We start from the raw sequence: 18441 nt of genomic DNA, 5'->3' as shown, positions 1-18441 counted from the left end.
TCCATAAACAATCTGTACTGGTTCAGAGACCTTCAAAGTTTCTCTATAAATACAGGGAAAAAGAATGTTCAAGGCTCTGCTCTAGTAGGCAGGAAGCTGATACTACCTGATTATAGCATAGTGGTTCTGAACTTGTTTTGCGACACAGACCCCTTTGACAGTCTGGTGAAGTCTATGTACCCCTTCTCAAAAATAATTGTTTAAACACAAAATAAAATACAGAGGATTACCAAAGAAATAAATTATTTTGAAATATAGTTATTAAAATGTGTATATATGTATATATATATACATATATGTTTGTGTAGATAGATAGATATAAATATATGGGGTACAGGCTCTGGGAACTCCCTTGAACTCTCCTTGAATTTTCCCATTGATCTGGCAGTTCACCTGAGGCCGTAAACTTTTCATTATCCCTTTTTCCAATTGTCTCTGGCTGCTCCCTACCCTTGATCACATCAAAATCCCACTCTCTTGGTTCTGACTCTAGGCACCCCAGTCCCATCAAGATCCTCCTTAGACTCCTTATCAAGACCCTTCCTAAACCCCTCCTCCTATCACCCCAGACTACTTGACCACCTCTAGATTCCTCCCACAGTCTTTCTGCACATAAACTCCATCTTGCCTTCATGAAGGCGCTCAGATTCAATCTGGCCTGCTTGTTAATACCAGCCAAAGTGTCACAAATGCTTAGGCTCCTTAAGAGTCTACCCAATATGGTGAATTTTTAATAAACTTTGTTTTTCTTTGGCTGAAAGAAGGCTTGAGTCGAATTCATTTGGGCAGGACCCAGCATGATAGTATTTTGGGGTCCCGAGCACCTCTAACCTCAATATACATATGCATATATTATATATTACACACACATTTATACACACAAGTCCATGGCCTCAAGTTTAGGGACCTCTGTTTTGGAGTCAATCTTTTGCTTTCTACAAAGCTTTGAGCATGCCTGAAGGGGCCCCAGGCCTACTTCAGTGACAGGGAATGGCCCCTCAGCTTCAGGGGCCCTACATACAGGATAGGGATGAAGGTGGCATGGAGGGGGGCCAATATATCAGCTTTGCAGTAGTCTGTATTGCAGGTCCAGGAAGGTCTTGAATACATGAGATGACTCTTTATTCCTGCTCCATGCGGTCATGGATGAGGGTCCAGGGGGAAAAATTCATTGTGCCAGAGAAGTTACATTTGCTGACCAAGCCAAAAATCACAGAGGGATGGCAAACTCAAAGAGCTGGGCAGGGTAGTTAAGCAGTCCATAGCAGCAGTGCAGAGTGGAGGGTTGGGACTGGGAGAGCATAAAACAGGTGAGAGAAACCACAGACTCTCATCACCTGGAGCCCTCTTGTTGGTCTCCCTGTTTTGTCTCCCCACTTCCAATTCATCCTCCACTCTGACCAAAGTAACCTTCCTAAAGAAGATGATGACATGACCATGCAACCTTTCTATTCAATTAGCCCCAGTGGCTCTCTATTACTTTCAGTAGCATTTTTTTAAAAAGTCCCATTTGGTATTTAAAGCCCTTCAAAATACAACCCCTTCCTACCTTTCCAGTCTTCTTTCACTTTACTTTCCTCCATATTTTCAATGATCCATCTGTTGTCTCCCCCATTAGATTGTCAGCTCCTTGACAGCAGCCACTACCTTTTGTCTTTTTTTGTATCTCCAGCCCTTGGCATGGTACCCAGCTCTTCGTAACAGCTTGTTGACTGACTAGCCAGGTGTAGGCAAAATGACATTTTGCTTTACCTGAGGTAGCATCCATTCTGGCAGTGAAGTGCCAGTCACAGCCCCTCCTGGGTCAGCTGAAGTGGTACTACTGCAGGTACAGATTAGATAAGACCTGTCAGAGCTTGCATTCTCCTGGCGTAGCCTTTGAATAAATAAGATCATCTTCACACCATGGTGGGACATTAATGGAGAATTGGTAGACTAACTGCATTTGTTTACTGACTGACTATAGACAAATTAGACAGGTTAGAGGCACACAGGTTCACCTCAGTTCAGTTTGGCAGAGATTATTGACAGACTGGAATTTCTCGGGGGTTCCCAGTTCTTGTTTCATCCGCGGCTAGATTTTTTTCTTAAGGATCATGCTTTAAACTCAAATCACTCTGGTTCTCATTGATTGGCCAACAATAGGTTCCAGACCAATCCCCACTTGGAGATTGTTTAAGCCCTGATTGGCTCAGAGTGAATATCAAGAGAAATTGTTTCTGTTTTACCAGAAAGTCTGAGGATCTTTCCCTCCCAGACTGATTTTTTTTTTTTTGATTAGGTAAAAGAGGCCATTCTCTGACTCCTCTGCCACCTAGCCTTAATCACTGAATGGATGTTACTTCAGTCAGCGTAAGACCTGTTAAAGACCTTAGTTTAAAAAAGCAAATGTCTCCCACTGCATCCAGAGTCATTTCCAGTCATCCTGATCTCTATCTGGTCACTGGACCCTGATGACTCTGAAGGAAAAAGTGAGGCTGGTGACTTTGAGCAGCCCTGCCTCACTTAAATCCAATTCACATGCATGTCATGGTATCACCACCTTGATGTCACGGTCCTCTTTGAGAACAAAGGACAAACACAACCACAACAATCCTACCCTAATGGAGTTCCCTTTTTCTTCACTTTTCCGGTCCTTTGGTCTGGGCCCTCCTCCCTCATACCATTCTGAGTCAAGAGTGCGGGCCTCAAAAGCTGCTAGGACTTCAGCATAGATCCCATTCATGTCTTCCTGAACTAAATGCTCCCCCTATTTTTGGGCACATGGCCCTTGGCCAAGTCTCTGAGCTCCTGCTCTAAAGTCTCCTTATGTTATCTGAACCTATAGTTTCCCCCAAATCTAAAGAATTTTCATAATTGTATCCCTTGCTACAGAATTGCCTGCCCACCTAGATGGCTTGGAGGCCAAATTTACTTTTTTCAAGTCTCACTGACTTCTCAAAACTCAGCCCAAGTATTGGTGTATCTGAAGCCTAGTTATATTTTAATTACTCCTATCTTAGTTAGACTGGTTACTCTCAATTGTCATTTGATTTGAAGGGGATTGTTGCACAAATATTCCCGGGAAAAAGAATACATGCAATAATTTATCAAATTCCTAGATACTTTAGTGTAAATAAGCAAATCAGGTCTTGTACCTCCCTGACAGGATTGACAGTCAGTAAAAGAACACTAGATCCATGGAACAGATGAGAGGTGAAAACAGGAAGTAGCATTCAGAAAGGGGAGGTAGATCTGATTGAAGATAAATTTTACCATCTTCACAATTTTGCCTAGGGCTGTCCCTGAGTATATACTTATAGGGAAAATGCTAATTACCATCCTTTCTCTGTGCCTGGAAAACCTTTATTCATTCACTAAACTGTGTATCATCCTTCTCAAGCTAAAATCCTGTACTTAGAGTTTTTAAAACAAGTTATTTCTTGTAGACAGGAAGCAGAGTAATGATTGTCGAGTGTAATAACCCCCTCTGTTCACCACGACACAAACCAGAATAGTCATTTTCTAATACCACCTGGAACACATTCACCAATCAACATAGATTCCAGAGAAAAACTACACTTTCATTGTACATGGCGATGCTCTCTGAACCTCAGATAAAACAAATATGACTGGGATATAAATTAATAGCGCCTTGGATCTATATAATGCTTTCCATTTGGGGGAGTCCAAAGCATTTCCTAAGTATGTATCACACATGTTCTCATGAGAACAGAATTTGCCAATTAATGTGTGCAGAGCCTTACCTGGGGTTTCTCTGTTATAGATGCCATCAATTAAAGCCAGGGGTGGTCAAGATAAGCTTCTACCCCATGACAAGCACTAAATACAAAAGAAGTTCAGTTGAGAAAGAAGACACATTACACACAAGGGAACTTCCAGTCTGGTAGAAATCTCAGGTTAGGGCAAAGTTTTTTCAAAGATCTGAAAACTTTTCACTTGGAAATATGGTCCATACTATACACAACTGTTATGAAAGTTACTGAACATGAAGTCTTCTGTCAAGAATAACATTTTCTCAAACTTTTCCAAGATTCAGGAAAATTTTTTAAAGTGAAAGAAGCAGCAAGAAAATAATAATGGCAATACCTATGAGAAATGTGGATAAAGAACTCACCCTGGAATTGGAAAGACCCGGGTTCAAGTCTCACTTCTGACACATACTGGCTTTCTGACCTTGGGCAAGTCACTTAACTTGTCAGCGCCCCAGATAACTCTCTAAAATGGTAAGGTTGTTGAACAATTAATTGCTGATCTGCATTGGCACAGAGTTCTCCAAAAGAAGTGCCCTATACACCTGAAATCCCAAGTCCAGTCCCAAAATAATAGACTAGTTTTGAGTGTAATACTAGAAGATCTCAAAGGTCCCTTTCAATTTTAAATCTTATGATAGTAATAGTCAATAGATTTAATTTGATGAGGATATAAATAAGCCCATAATAAAGCATTTTCTTAAAAAGAAAAATCTCCCCCACTGAAGACTTATTCTGGATGTGATAGATTCCATGGTTCTTGAAGGTCATGGCAGGGGAGTGTAAATCCTGGTAGAACTTCCTAAACTAGAAAGAACTTTGAAGATGTGCCGAAAGACAGCTGATTGCTCAAAAGACCAGATTAGCTAAATTCGGAGAGGCTTGTCACAAGAAGTTTGTCCTTGATGGAGGTTGGAGGAGGCCATAGGATTATAGAATCCTAGATGTAGAGCTGGAAGGAATCTTAGAGGTTCTCTAGTCAAGTCCCCTCAGTTTACAAAATAGATGACTGATGAGGACTGGAGGTTAAGTGACTTACCCAAGGTCATGCCAGAAGCAAGGATTTGAACCAAAGTTCTCTGACTCCAGATCCAGCACCTTCTTTCCACTGCACTGCTCCCTCCCCAAGGTCCCTGCCAGCTAGCAATCCCACCATCCTTTGATCTTGTGACCAGGTGATTAAGTTTTTGGTCATAGTGACTATCTACTAAGGTGCAGAGGGGTTGCAGTCTTCACTGATAAGAGGAGTAGCTACAATGATGAAATCACAGGTCTTTCTAAGCACTGAAGTAAATTTTTTCAAAAGCACAGTGAGTTAGAGTAGATCTCTAGACCTTGTAAATATACTTTCATTATTATTCCCCTAGACTGCACAATAGATAGTGATGAATTAGAGACAGGTCAAGAAGACCTGAGTTCAAATCCAGCCCTAGCTACTTCCTAGCTGTGTGACCCAACCCCCACACCCAACAAGTCACTTAATCTCTGTCTGCCTCAGTTTTCTCAGTCAAACAGGGGCATTCATAGCACCTATCTTCCAGAGTTGTCATGAGGATCAAGTTAGATATTATTTGTAAGGTATTTTGCAAACTTCAAAAAACTTTATCAGTGCTATTGCAGATGATGATTATGATAGCCTCAAGAATTTATTGTTTCTCATGGGATCCTATTGCCCTGGACAGCACTGCCATATAACAAGACATTGTTAGTCTGTGAGACATGTTCAATGCATCCTCCTTTTGTTATTATTTCCATTACGAGATGAACATATTATATACTCAATCCCAGTAAAGTGTCAGAAACTACAACTCATTTTTAAGGTACTCCCTCTTCAGAATCTCTACCATCCTTAAATATTCTGTTTTAGCCTGATAAATCCATAATATACAAAAATTATACTGGCTATAGTAAAGAAAGCCAATGGATGGTACTGAAATGCTTTAAAAAGGCAATTGTCAAGAGTACAGTTGAAACTAAAATGAATTATCAGAGTTATCTGAGTTCTCCTTTTCAAAAATATTGTGTTTTACATATTAATAGTATTGTTGTTCAGTCATTTCAGTTGTGTTGGATTCTTTGTGACCTCATTTTGGGTTTGATTTTTTTTTTTTTTGGCAAAGACATGGTAGTGGTTTGCCATTTCCTTCTCCAGCTCATTTTACAGTTGAGGAAACTGAGGCAAACAGAGTTGATTTGCCCAGAGTTACACAGCAAGTGTCTGAGGCCCGATTTGAATTTGGAAGATTAGTCTTCCTGACTCTAGACGCAGCATTCTATCTAGTGTACCACCCAGCCGCCCACATGTTAATAGTACTATATGTCAAAATAACATGAATAACATACCAGTTTCACATCATGTTTATTCTCTTAATTTTTTCTATTTGCAAAACTCCACATCCAGTCTGACATGTTGGCTAGCACTTTTCACTTAGTAATGGTTAGAAGAATTTGCTATAGAATTTCTAATAAAGCTTTCTCATTCCTTCAAGCAGTTAAATTCTGCCTCCCTACAGCTGACATGCCTAATGCTGAATAAAATGAATCTACAACACATTAACCCAGGCTCCAACTGCTAAGTATTTTTTGTAGTCTTGATACCATTTTTCTCTTTCTTTTCTATTGTTTAAATTTAAAGAAAATTCAATTTTAACAAGCATTTGTTAAATACCTGTTGTGTGAAAGTAAGCAGGGTAGAAGGTAGCATTATCAAGACAAAAATGAACAAATTCTTGTCCTCAGTTTGCAGTCTCCTAGAGAGAGAAGGACAATAAAACCATTACATATAGATTAATACGAGGTAATTCGGTAAAGAGAGAGAAATACTTATAATGGGATGGGGCTGGGAGTGGGTGGGTGTGAATTTGTGAAGATTCCTCATAAGAGAAAGCACTCAAGCTGATCTTTGAAACAAGACAAGGATTCTGAGCATAGGAGATGAGGGGGAGATGTATTCCAGGCATGGGCCACAGCCTGAGGGAAGACACAGAGTGCATGTTGGAACATAGCACCTTTCAAGAGGTTGGATGGGGCAGTTTATGCTCACTTGTCCCTTTTTCTTCTAGAGAAATTATTCTTAACCTTTCTGGAATTTCAACATCTTATTATTGTTGACATATTCCATGAGCTCCCCACCACAATTCTTAAATTTGGGGCAGGATGGCGGGAGACAGGTGGAACATTTTAAAAAATTAGTTTTGTTCTTAAAATTTTGTGACACTCCTTGAAATAAATGCAGATGTCCCAGGGTATTATAAGACAGTGAAAAATATACCTTCAGAATTGTATTATTTACAATACAGAAGAATTATTCCATCAGTACCCTCCTATGTATTCTAGTATTGAGAACATGAAGGTGAATGACTTCTGTAAAAACTGCTGTTTGCTCTATTCACAGAATCACAGAATCAAAAGGGAACTCAGAAGTCATTTACTCCAAACTTTGCTCCAAATGTGGACCCATTCCCAACACCCTCAACAAATGTGACTTCTACGGAAAGGCCCAATGCATATTTAGATAACTTTTATTGCCAATAAATAATTCCTTATATCAAGTCAAAATCTGTCTCACCTTATAAAATCCACATATTACTCCTAGCTCTGCCTTCTATGCCCAAATAGTGCAAGCTTAATCCCTCTCTCATAATAATTATCATGTCTTTTTCTCAGACTTTCCTTTAAGCAAAATATCCATAGATCCTTCTCCTGATAGCATGATTTCCTACAACTCCTCAATATCCTGGCAGTGTAGCATGGTGGATAGGGAAGTGAACTTAGGGTAAGGAAAACCTGAGTTCAAATCTTGTACCTAACACTCACTAGTCTAGGTATGTCACCCCTCAGTGCCTCAGTTTTTTCATCTCTAAAATGAGAAGGTGGGACCTAATGCTCTCTAAGATACCTTCAAGATCTAAATCTATTAGTTTCCTATGGCTTGGAAACGTCCCTTCTAAAAAGTTCTCCATGCTAGAGATAATATTCTAAATGGAATATAACCTGTGGACACCATTTTTCCAGCCTTTACCTTCTCCATGGAAATCCTACTCTGATGCCTCACTATGGCATGGAGATGATTCTGGACTCTAGAAAGCTGTGCGAGTACAAACTCTTGTTGGTCCTACAAAACTGGAAAGGCTGCAGATATTGGCTTAATGATGGACTTCAAGTCTATTGTCCGAGGACCAGAGCAACTCTCAAAAACTACTTCCTAAGTCATGGAAGTGTTGAAGGGTGCACATTTCTTGGAAGTATTTGACTCACCACATTGATGATTATTTTTTTTAAATTAATTTGTTTGTTTTCAGTTTTTGACAATCACTTCCATAAGCCTTAGATTTTCTCCCCCTTCCTCCCACCTCCCTCCCTGAGAGGGTTTACAATCTTACATGGGTTCCACATATACATTCTTATTAACCACACTTTCACATTAGTGAGTAGACGCAGCTGCCTGAATGGGGACCCAGCTAGCTGGGTAACTCAGTTCCTCCTCTCCTCTCTGTCTCCCAATCCCCTTCCTTCTCCTCTCCAAAGGAAGGTAAATTTGGATGGTCAGAATATGCCCGGTTGACTTGGGTTTTACTAGCTTGTTCCCTTCCTTTCTTTCCCTTTCCCATTCCCTTTCCTTTTCCATTTCCCAAAACCTTAAACCCACTGAAGCCCATAGACTGGACAACACTAGACCCCTACCCAAGCTCCACTTAAGGGCTGTTTTCTGGACCTGCCTGGTTTAAGTGATTATCAGTGGTAACTGTTGCTGTTTCCCTCCCAGCCTGATGTAGTTATTTTTGTCTCATTAAAGGGGCTGTCCCCTAACTTCTTCTTCAATAGGCCTATTCACTGAATGGGCATTACCTCAACCTAAGTGAGTTTCTGAATAGACTTCGGCCTCAAGGGGCCAAGGTCTCACACTGAATCCTGGGTCATCTCCAGTCATCCTGATGAATATCTGGTCACTGGATTCAGATGGCTCTGGAGGAGAAGTGAGGCTGGTGACCTGCACAGCCCTCCCTCACTCAAAACAAAGTCAAGTGCAAGTCATGTCATCATTTCTCTGACAGCAGGGTCTTCTTCGGCAGCAAAGGACAAACCCAACAACAATTTTCACGTTACTCATGTTACATAGAAGAATTCAAATGAATGGGAGAAACCATGAGAAAAAAACAAACCAAAACCAAAATATAACACAAAAGAAAATATTCTGCTTCATTCTGTGTTCCAATTCCATAGTTCTCTCTCTGAATGTAGATGGCATTTTGCCTCAAGAGTCCTTTGGGAGTGTTTTAGGTTCTTGCATTGCTGTGAAGGACTAGATCTACCAGAAATAGTCCCCACACACTGTGGCTGATACTGTGTACAATGTTCTCCTGGTTCTGCTCATTTCACTCAGCATCAGTTCATATAAGTCTTTCCAGACCTCTCTGAAGTCTTCCTATTCATTATTTCTTGTAGCACAATAGTTTCCATTACATTCATATACCACAGCTTGTTCAGCCATTCCCCAATTGATGGGTATCCCCTCAGTTTCCAGTTCTTGGCCACCACAAACAGAGCTGCTATAAATATTTTTGTACAAGTGGGAGCTTTTCTCATTTTTATGATCTCTTTGGGATACAGTCCTAGAAGCGATAGTGTTGGGTCAAAGGCTATGCACATTTTTGTACCCTAGATAGTTCCAAATTGCTCTCCAGAATGGTTGGATCAGCTCACAGCTCCACCAACAATGAATTAGTGTTCCAACTCTCCCACATCTTCTCCAACATTTATCATCTTTCTGTTTTGTCATGTTACCAATTGATAGGTTGTTTTGTTTCTCAGAGTTGTTTTGATTTGCATCTCTCTAATCAATAGTGATTTAGAGCAGTTTTTCATATGACTATAGATAGCTTTAATTTCTTCCCCTGAAAAATGCCTGTTCGTATCCTTTGACTATTTATCAATTGGGGAATGGCTTGTATTCTTGTAAATTGGACTCAGTTCTCTCTATATTATAGAAATAAGGCCATTATCATAAACACTATTGCAAAAATTCTTTCCCAGTTTTCTGCTTCCCTCCTAATCTTGGTTCCCCACTGATGATTGTTGCTGAATATAGTTCAATACAACCTCAAGTTCAATAAAATAATACAACTTCAAGACTTCTTTCACATGAACGGCAATCCAGCTATAATCTTCTGAGCATCTATCTCACTTCCATACTCAGATTCCATGTTCAAGTTGTTTGCTTTTCAAACCTAACTACAAAATTTTACATTTTTACTGTTAAATTTTTGGCATAGTGGATAGAGTGCCAACTTCAAAGTCATAAAGAGCTGGGTTCAAGTCCAAATTCTGACACCTAAAATCTGTGTAATTCCCCTGTAAGTCAATTTACCCCTCAGTGCTTCAGGCAACTCTCCAAGATAATGAATTACAGAGTAGCTACTAGCCTGCTTTGGAAGTAGAGGTGGTTTCTTCAATCCTTGTTTCCTATTCTGTCTTCATCCTACTGAAGATTCATTCATTAATCATATAATCAAAGTCCTTTTGAATGGCCACTGCAAGGTTCTAGTAGAACTATCTTGTTTCCTTATTTGTAACTCTTTCTGTTAATCAATCTGTTTGTATAGCTTTTGTAATAATCACAGTGTCCTCAGCAGTGGTCATAGGTAGAGATTTTCACATGTTCTTGTATTGCCTTTTCTTGGTAAGTGTTCAGGCCAGTCTCTTGGTAGTTTAGATTCGATATTGGAACAAAACACTTGCAAATCATTCAACAGTGAACAAAAAAAATAGACACTTAGCTACAGCAAGAGAAGGATATTCAACAAGAATAGGCATTGAAGATACCTAGAATTGATTCAGCTGAGTGAAGCTTCCTTACCTGTTACCCATTATGATCCACCAGTCAAACATCACAGCACTTAGAGATTCATATGACTATTTTGTACTCAGGTGACCAGAAAATTGTGTTAACAGAGACTTTAGTCTGCTGAGTCACCCAAGTCTTACTACCTTTTGAGGAAAAACTAGCCTAACTTGCATGGGTAGAGGGGTTAGGATATTGATCCTACCGCAAATGGTATATTAATCCTATTCACAAACTTTAGCCTGGTTTCATTCCTTGTTAGCATTTGTAATTATTATATGTTAAATATTTTATTTATTATTTTTGATTTGTATAAGGCAATACAAGGCACACTGAGAGATACCCAAAAACGTACACAATAAGGTTTCTGCCTTCAATGAAGTTACAATCAGATTTTTTTAAGTCTTCTGGATTTGTATCAATAAAAGGTTTTTACTTTCTGTTATGTGGATATCTGTGTAACAAGAGGATAGGATGTGGAAGTAGAAGGAGCCCTAAACATCATCTAATTCAGCTCCCTTACTTTATCAATGAGGAAAAAGAGGTACAGACATGTTAAGTAAGCAAGATCACAAAAGCAGAAGGTTGCAGACTGAGGATTCAGATCCAGGTCACCAAGCATGAGTTGGAGGGTACCCAAGTCATCTAGTCTAGTTCCTACCAGACTAAGAATCTCCTCTACAACAGACCTCATAAGTAGTCATATAGTCTTTGTTTAAAGACCTCCAGGGAAGGGGAAACCCACTATGTCCTAAGAGAGTATGCTATACTTTTGGATAATTCTTAGTAAATAATTCCTTATATCAAGCCTAAATCTGCCCTTTTGGGATGTCGACTCATTTCTCCAAGTCCTTTCTTCTAGGACCAAACCTAATCTTTCTTCCATGTGATGGTCTTTCCTTCAGATATTTGAAGATAGCTACCATATGTTCTTCCTCTCTCCAAGTGTTCTCATGCCAAGCTAAACATCCCTGGTTTCTTCAGCCCTTCCTCATATGACATGGTCTAGGGCTATTCTATTACCTTGTTTGCCCTCTTATTATCACTCTAAAGCTCATCAATGCCCTTTGTAAAATGTGGCACTGGGAATGGCATACATTAGTCAAGATGTGGTGTGACCAAAGTAGTTTGAGTAAAGTATGGTGATTACCTCTCTAACCTGGTAGCTTCTCTTAAGGCAACCTAAGACCAAAATAGCTTTTTTGACAGTCACAGTTGTCTACATTGAGCTTGCAATCCCATAAAAGCCCTAGCTCTTATAGGCTTTCCGTTGTCTAGTCATGCTTTGTCACAACTTATGTTTGTAGAGTTCATTTTTAAACCTAAGTATAAGACTTTATATTTATCCTTCTTATATTTCATCTCATTAATTTTTGCCCAACATTCTATCTTGTCAAGATGGTTTTGGATTTTAAGCCTGCCATCTAATATTCTATTTAATATTCTTCCATCTAATATCATTCATCCCCATTTTTATCCTCTAATTCTCCAAATCCAGTTGTGCTTTCTCCACTGGGCCATACTGGCATACCCATCAGATGTTTGGGCCTGCAGCAGGTAAGACTAGTTATGAAATTTATTGCTTTTGTATTTTCTTATCACCCAGGCTAGAAATTCCAGAGTTACTTTTTATTCTTCTTTCTCCTTCAGTCCCACAGCCAATCAATTGCCAAATCTCTCTGATTCTATCTCTAAATTGTCTGTTACACTAGTAACCTCCTGTCCATTCACGTTGGCACTAACCTGGTCAAGACCTTATCACTATAGTCCTTTTGATTTTATTTTCATAACATTTCTCACAACCAACAACTTCTCTCCACTCATACTGTCACAATCCATACTTAGACCTTTAAGCCCTTTCACCTCGACGGCTGCCAAAGCTTATTAACAGGTCGTCCTGACTTTCGTCTCTTCTTTAATCCATCAAGCTGCCAGAGTAATCTTCCTCCTACACAGGTCTGAGCGTGTCATTTCCAGCATCCTCAATGCCTATGACTACTTAGCCTGGTATTTAAGATTCAATATAATGTAATATTATATTATAATATGATATGATAAAATATAATAACTATAATGTAACATAATATAATATGGTTCCACTATACCTAGCACAGTAATTCCTGTCATACATTCCTTGTTCAAGCCAAACTAGATTACCCTACCTGTTGGTTTTCAGTTTCCTCCTAAGTTTTCCTACCTCCCTGCACTTACATAGGCAGTAGAGATTTCCATGCCTGAAACACACAGCATTTCTTCCCTGTTTTCATCAAATAAATGAGGTAACTGGGTGGCACAGTGGAAATAGCACTGCACCTGGAGTCTGGAAGTTCTGAATACAAATGTGGCCTCAGCTACTGTGTGACATTGGGCAAGTCACTCTCTGCCTCAGTTTCCTCAATTGTAAAATGAGATTATTAATAGCCTCTACCTCACAGAGCATGTAGTAGGTGCTACATGAATACTAGCTTTTATTATTGCTGTGAAACGAAATATTTTTTGTTCTTCAAGTGCCAGTTAGTGCTACCTCCTCAGTAAAGTTTCTTTCCTCCTTAGATAGCTAAAAGAGCTGTCTTTTCCATCATTAAGTTTCCTAGAATACTTTGTCATTTAAAAAAGAAAATCTCTTTATTAATTCAATGAATTTCTTTTTTTAATTTTGTTCCTCTCTCCTTTGATTTTTCAAGATTTCTATTTTGCTGTTTAATTGGGTTTTTAATTTTTTTTCTAGTATTTTAGTTGCATTCCCAAGTCATGTCTCTAGTCTCTCTCTGTCTCTGTCTCTCTGCCTCTGTCTGTCTGTCTGTCTGTCTATCTCTCTCTCTCTCATTCATTAGTAAAAGTGTTTATAGATAAGCATGTTCCCCTCAACACTGCTTTGACTGTACCTCAAAAATTCTGGTACGTTGTCTTATTATTGTCATTATCTTCAATGAAATTATTTATTATTTCTATAATTTGTTCTTTGATACTTTTGTAGCCTAAAAGACGTTGCAGATTTTTTGCTTTAGGAAAATGGGAAGAATTCCTTTGAAATGGAGTAAAAGTGATAACCAAACTTAACTCTTATCTAGATGGTATGACTGTCCTCTTTCCTCCATGACCAACCTGGGGTTGGCGTCTTCTCTTTTGAAATTAAAGCTTAAGATATGGATCACAGGAAGAATTACTAGGAAGTAGTCCAGGGGCAGTTCAGTGGTGACTATTGTCAACTGCTAACCCCAAACTGTACTTTAACATAGTATGATCTTTTTCTTGCCCAAGATTCCTACAAATGTTACCTGAAATCTTCTTGGGGTCAGAGAGTCTTGTTGGAAGGTATAGGGGACTGAGCTATTTTTGAACATCTAGCCAAGCTAGAAATGACTTGGAGATAGATATATTAATGTTAAAGTAAGTGATAAATTAAATGTTAAATAAATAATAAATAAAATTGTTTCTAGTAGACTCAAACCTAAAACACAGTGTATGTATATTATTGACATTTTTTTCTTTGACACATCTTTGTATATCCAGGCTTTATTGCAGTGCTTTGCATGCAGTGGGCACTTAATACATATTTAAAATTTTAATTGGATTGATCTTATGCTTTAGATTAGAGTGATACTTAAATTAAAAATATCGATATTTGAAAATATTAATTAATCTACTTTATTGACTTGTCTACTTTCAACTCACCGTCTGAAATCATATAGCATAATAGGCTTTAAGTCTTATCAAAATACATTCATTCAAATAAATAATTAGAGATTATTATTATTACTATAAGTTTAAAGCCTAATTAACTAATGAGGGAGCAGTGTGGGCAGTGGATAGAGGGCTGACCTTGGAATCAGGAAGACCTGGGTCCAAGTCCTGTCTTTGATAATCTACACTATGTGACCATGGTCAAGTGGTTCAAGCAACGATGACAGATGAAATCTAATGGGCATCAGAGGAGGAGTTCTTACATAAGAAATCCCCATACTCATGAAATCAGAGATCTAAGCCCCTCCAACACAATTATAAGTCCAAAGTCTAATCAATGAATTGAATAATTCTTCCTTGATTGACCTCTAGCCCTAGATATGCTGTTTTTATTATATCCCCAAATGTTTCTCCAGTTAAGGCTAAGAGCTTTATGTTTCCTTAGATTATGTCTCTATTTCCATATCACTTTGTCTATACCTTACCCTCTGTATTGTTTTATATCATAACTATTTGTGTACGTCTTAGCTTTATTTTGGACTATCAGTTCCTTGAATGCATCATATTTCATCTTTGCATTCCCCCCCAATCTAAAACACTGTCTCTTGCATATAATGGGTGGTTAATTAATATTTTGACCAAATTGAATATTGAAAATATTATGCTGTGCCACCAGGAATGAAGTATTTGGTCAGGCCATAACCAAAGCAAACATCAAGAGATCTCCGGTCAGAAAGTATTGACCTCTGTGATTGACATTCATAGAAATCCATATATTTTGAATGAATGCATGGATGCATGGATAGATGGAATAATAAATGAAATATCATTTATTAAACACTTACTGTATGGCAAGCCCCGGGAATACAAATAAGAAAGTAAGTTAGATCCTTCCCTCAATGAGCTTCCATTTTAATAGAAAGAGACAACACATCTAGGGGAGTAGAAGCCAGCACCATTTGGGAAATCTTAGGGATGGTAAGTGAAGTATTAGGTGTCTTGGTTAACATGCCCTTTTCAGTATAAATGGCAATACTGATCTGATTATGCTGCCAGAATTGGAAAGGAGAGAGGAAGGGCACATGTGCGATGGCATAGCAGAGGGTAAGAAAATTGCTGAGACAGAATGTTAAGTATGTCTGGGGTGGGCAAGATATAATGGGCTTTAAGTTCTAGAGCTGAGAGAGTTAAGTCCCCCTGCACATGATCACTACTCTAGAGGAGGTAGTACCAAGCAGGACAGGTGGCAAGAATGGGATCTAGACTACCAGGAAAATTTGAAGAAATAGCCAACCAACCCATAGCATGATGAAGATAATTTACTGGTAAGAGTATGGCATGTCTCTAGACTTCATTTGGAATCCATCTCCATAAAAATTCTATCAATAATATATATATATATACATATATATATATATGAGGAATATGTGGAAATGAAACAAGAATATGTTACAGTGCTAAATTCAAACATTTAACAAACAACAAACGTTCAGAAATCATTTTACTGGGCATCTTCTATGTGCCAAATTTCAAAGAATGGAAAGGTGAAGGAAGAATAGTCCTTGAATTCAAGGAACTTACAACTGGAAGGCAAATAAAATAGACATACAAATAACTAGGTAAAAGAAGTGCCACAGAAGTTTAATTGAAGTGCTACAAGGGTGCAAAGGAGAAAAGTTCATCCTTAAATGGAGGAATTAGAGAAAACTTCATAAAGGAAGCAGCATTTGACTTACATGTTGAGAGACAGAAGAGACTTGCATAGATAGAGGAGAAAGAACATACCAGAGCAGTGGAAGGAGTGCCTGACTTCAGAAAAGCAGGAGAGATCTGGGTTCATCTCCAATCTCTGTCACTTATCTGTGGAACCATAGGCAAGTCTTTGAATCCTACCCCACCCCCACCTCTGCCCCCATTTCCTGTTTATAAGGTGGGGATTATAACATCCAAAAACTTAATTCATAGGATTGCTATGGAGATTAAATAAGGTAATTAGTGTATGTAAGGTGAGCAACAAGATGACACAATGTATAGGAATACTGAGCCTGGAGGCAGGAACACCTGAGTTCAAATTCAGTCTCAGACACTTACTGTGTGACACTGCATAAGTCACCTAACAGCTCAGTTTCTTCAGCTGTAAAAAAGATCTGGAGAATGAAATAGCAAACCATTCCAGTACCTTGGCCAAGAAAATCTCAGATGGAATCATGAAGAGTTGAACACAACTGAACAACAACAACGTAAAGTATTTTATAAACCTTAAGCCACTAAATAAATTCCAGGCAGAAGAAAGAGCTTGAGCAAAAATACAAAAACTGAAAAGGTGTGAGATGTTTGGGAATAATAAATGGTCCAACTTGCCTTGAGAATAAGGGAAGTAGGGGAAGATCTGGTCTGTTTAATCAAGCCCTACTCACGGGTAAGACTCAAGGCAAAAAAATAGTCAAAAGTCTTCTGTAACACTGGCTTAAGACTTTTAAGCCTGGACTGTCTGATGAATAGCAGTCCCAGGGAGGACTAGAACCTTGGGCTTGTTGGTGGTAAAGCAGTCATCAGGGGATAGGAAGACAAACCGAAAGAGTCTGCAGAGGTCAAGTGGGTATGATGTAGACCAAGAGATCAACCCCAGGTTTTCAAGAAAATCAGAAAAGGGGTTGAAATAAAGGGCATGCCCTTCTATCATTTCAAAGCAACAGGCAGAAGGAAGAAATGGATCTAAGTAGGGAGACAATTTCAACTGACCAGCACCAAAGAACGGTCAGCAAAGCCAGGACCATGACAAGTCAAAGAAAGAAAGAAAACCTCTGAGTTATACAAAGCTTACTCTGTTTTGCTACATCTAGAGATCTGGGAGATCTGTGAGCTTTTAAATTAAAATAAGGAAAAGGACTAGCCTCACCCACCATTTCCCTGATGAGTTTCTCCCATAAGAAGTTCATCTCTTCCCTTCATGAGAGGCAGCTGGGCAAGGACAATAAAGCAAGAAAGGTAGGTAAACTGAGCCAAGAGCATAAAGGGCACTGAATCCAAAACTAAAAAAATTTGATTTCACTTGGTAGACAGCAGAGAGCCACAGAAAGTTTATGGTCAAATATAAAAGAAGGCAGCCTTGTAGTACCAGATTTCAAACTATATCACAATCTGGTAATCATCAAAACAATCTTGTACTGGCTAAGAAATAGAGCGGTTGATCAGTGGACTAGATTAGGTATATAATACACAATAGTAGTAAAATACCATAGTAATCTAGTGTTTGATAAACCCAAAAATCTAAAGTTAGAGGTACAAGAACTCACCATCTGACAAAAATTTGCAGGGAAAACGATTTGGCAGAAACTAGGTATAGACCTACATCTCACACCATATACCAAGATAAGGTCAAAATAGGTAGATGATTTAGACATAAAGGCTGATAGCATAAGCAAATTAGGGGAGAATGGAAAATTTTGTCTCTCAGATCTATGAATAAAGGAAGAATTCATGACCAAACAAGAAATAGAGAGGATCATAGGAAGTAAAATGGATAATTTTGATTACATTGAATTAAAAAAATGTTTTGCACAAACAAAACCAATGCAGCCAAGGTTAGATGGAAAATTGCAAGCTGAGGGAAAATTTTATAGCAAGTTTCTCTGATATAGGTCTCATTTCTCAATTAGAAAAGTAACTGTATCAAATTTATAAAAATAAAAGCTATTTCCCAATGGATAAATGGTCCAAGGATATGAACAAGTAGTTTCCTGAAGAAGAAATCAAAGCTCTCTATAAAGCATATGAGAAATGCTCTAAATCACTATTGATTAGAAAGATGTAAATTAAAATAGCTCTGAGACACCACCTCATACCTAGCAGGTTGACTAATATGATTGAAAAGGAAAATGACAAATACTAGAAGGAATGTGGAAAAGTTGTGACCTAATACACCATTGATGGAGTTGTAAACCAGCCAGCCATTCTGGAGAACAATTTGGAACTATGTCTAAAGGGCTATAAAACTATGCATTCCCATTGGCCTAGCAATACCACTTTTAGGTGTGTATTCCAAAAAGATGAAAGAAAAAAGAAAAGGACCTATTTATAGCAACTCTTTGTGTGATGTTAAAAAACTGGAAATTGAGGGGATGCCCATCAATTGGGGAATGGCTAAACAAGCTGTGGTATATT

The 18441-nt window shown here is 38.5% G+C and overlaps 1 long non-coding RNA gene across 4 annotated transcripts in view; it reads right to left on the bottom strand.

Moving 5' to 3' along the window:
- LOC140501087 (uncharacterized) overlaps nt 1-18441 on the bottom strand; it is a 109925-nt gene that overhangs the window by 74852 nt on the left and 16632 nt on the right. For all 4 annotated transcript variants that reach the window (XR_011966061.1, XR_011966062.1, XR_011966063.1 and 1 more), the window contains 2 exons: nt 6421-6502; nt 3747-3822 (listed from right to left, as the gene is read on the bottom strand). This is a non-coding gene — a long non-coding RNA (uncharacterized lncRNA). The remainder of the gene's footprint in view (nt 1-3746; nt 3823-6420; nt 6503-18441) is intronic.

Source organism: Notamacropus eugenii, chromosome 4, assembly GCF_028372415.1.
Source record: "Notamacropus eugenii isolate mMacEug1 chromosome 4, mMacEug1.pri_v2, whole genome shotgun sequence".
Taxonomy (NCBI): Eukaryota; Metazoa; Chordata; class Mammalia; order Diprotodontia; family Macropodidae; genus Notamacropus; species Notamacropus eugenii.
This window is presented reverse-complemented; position numbering and strand designations above follow the sequence as displayed.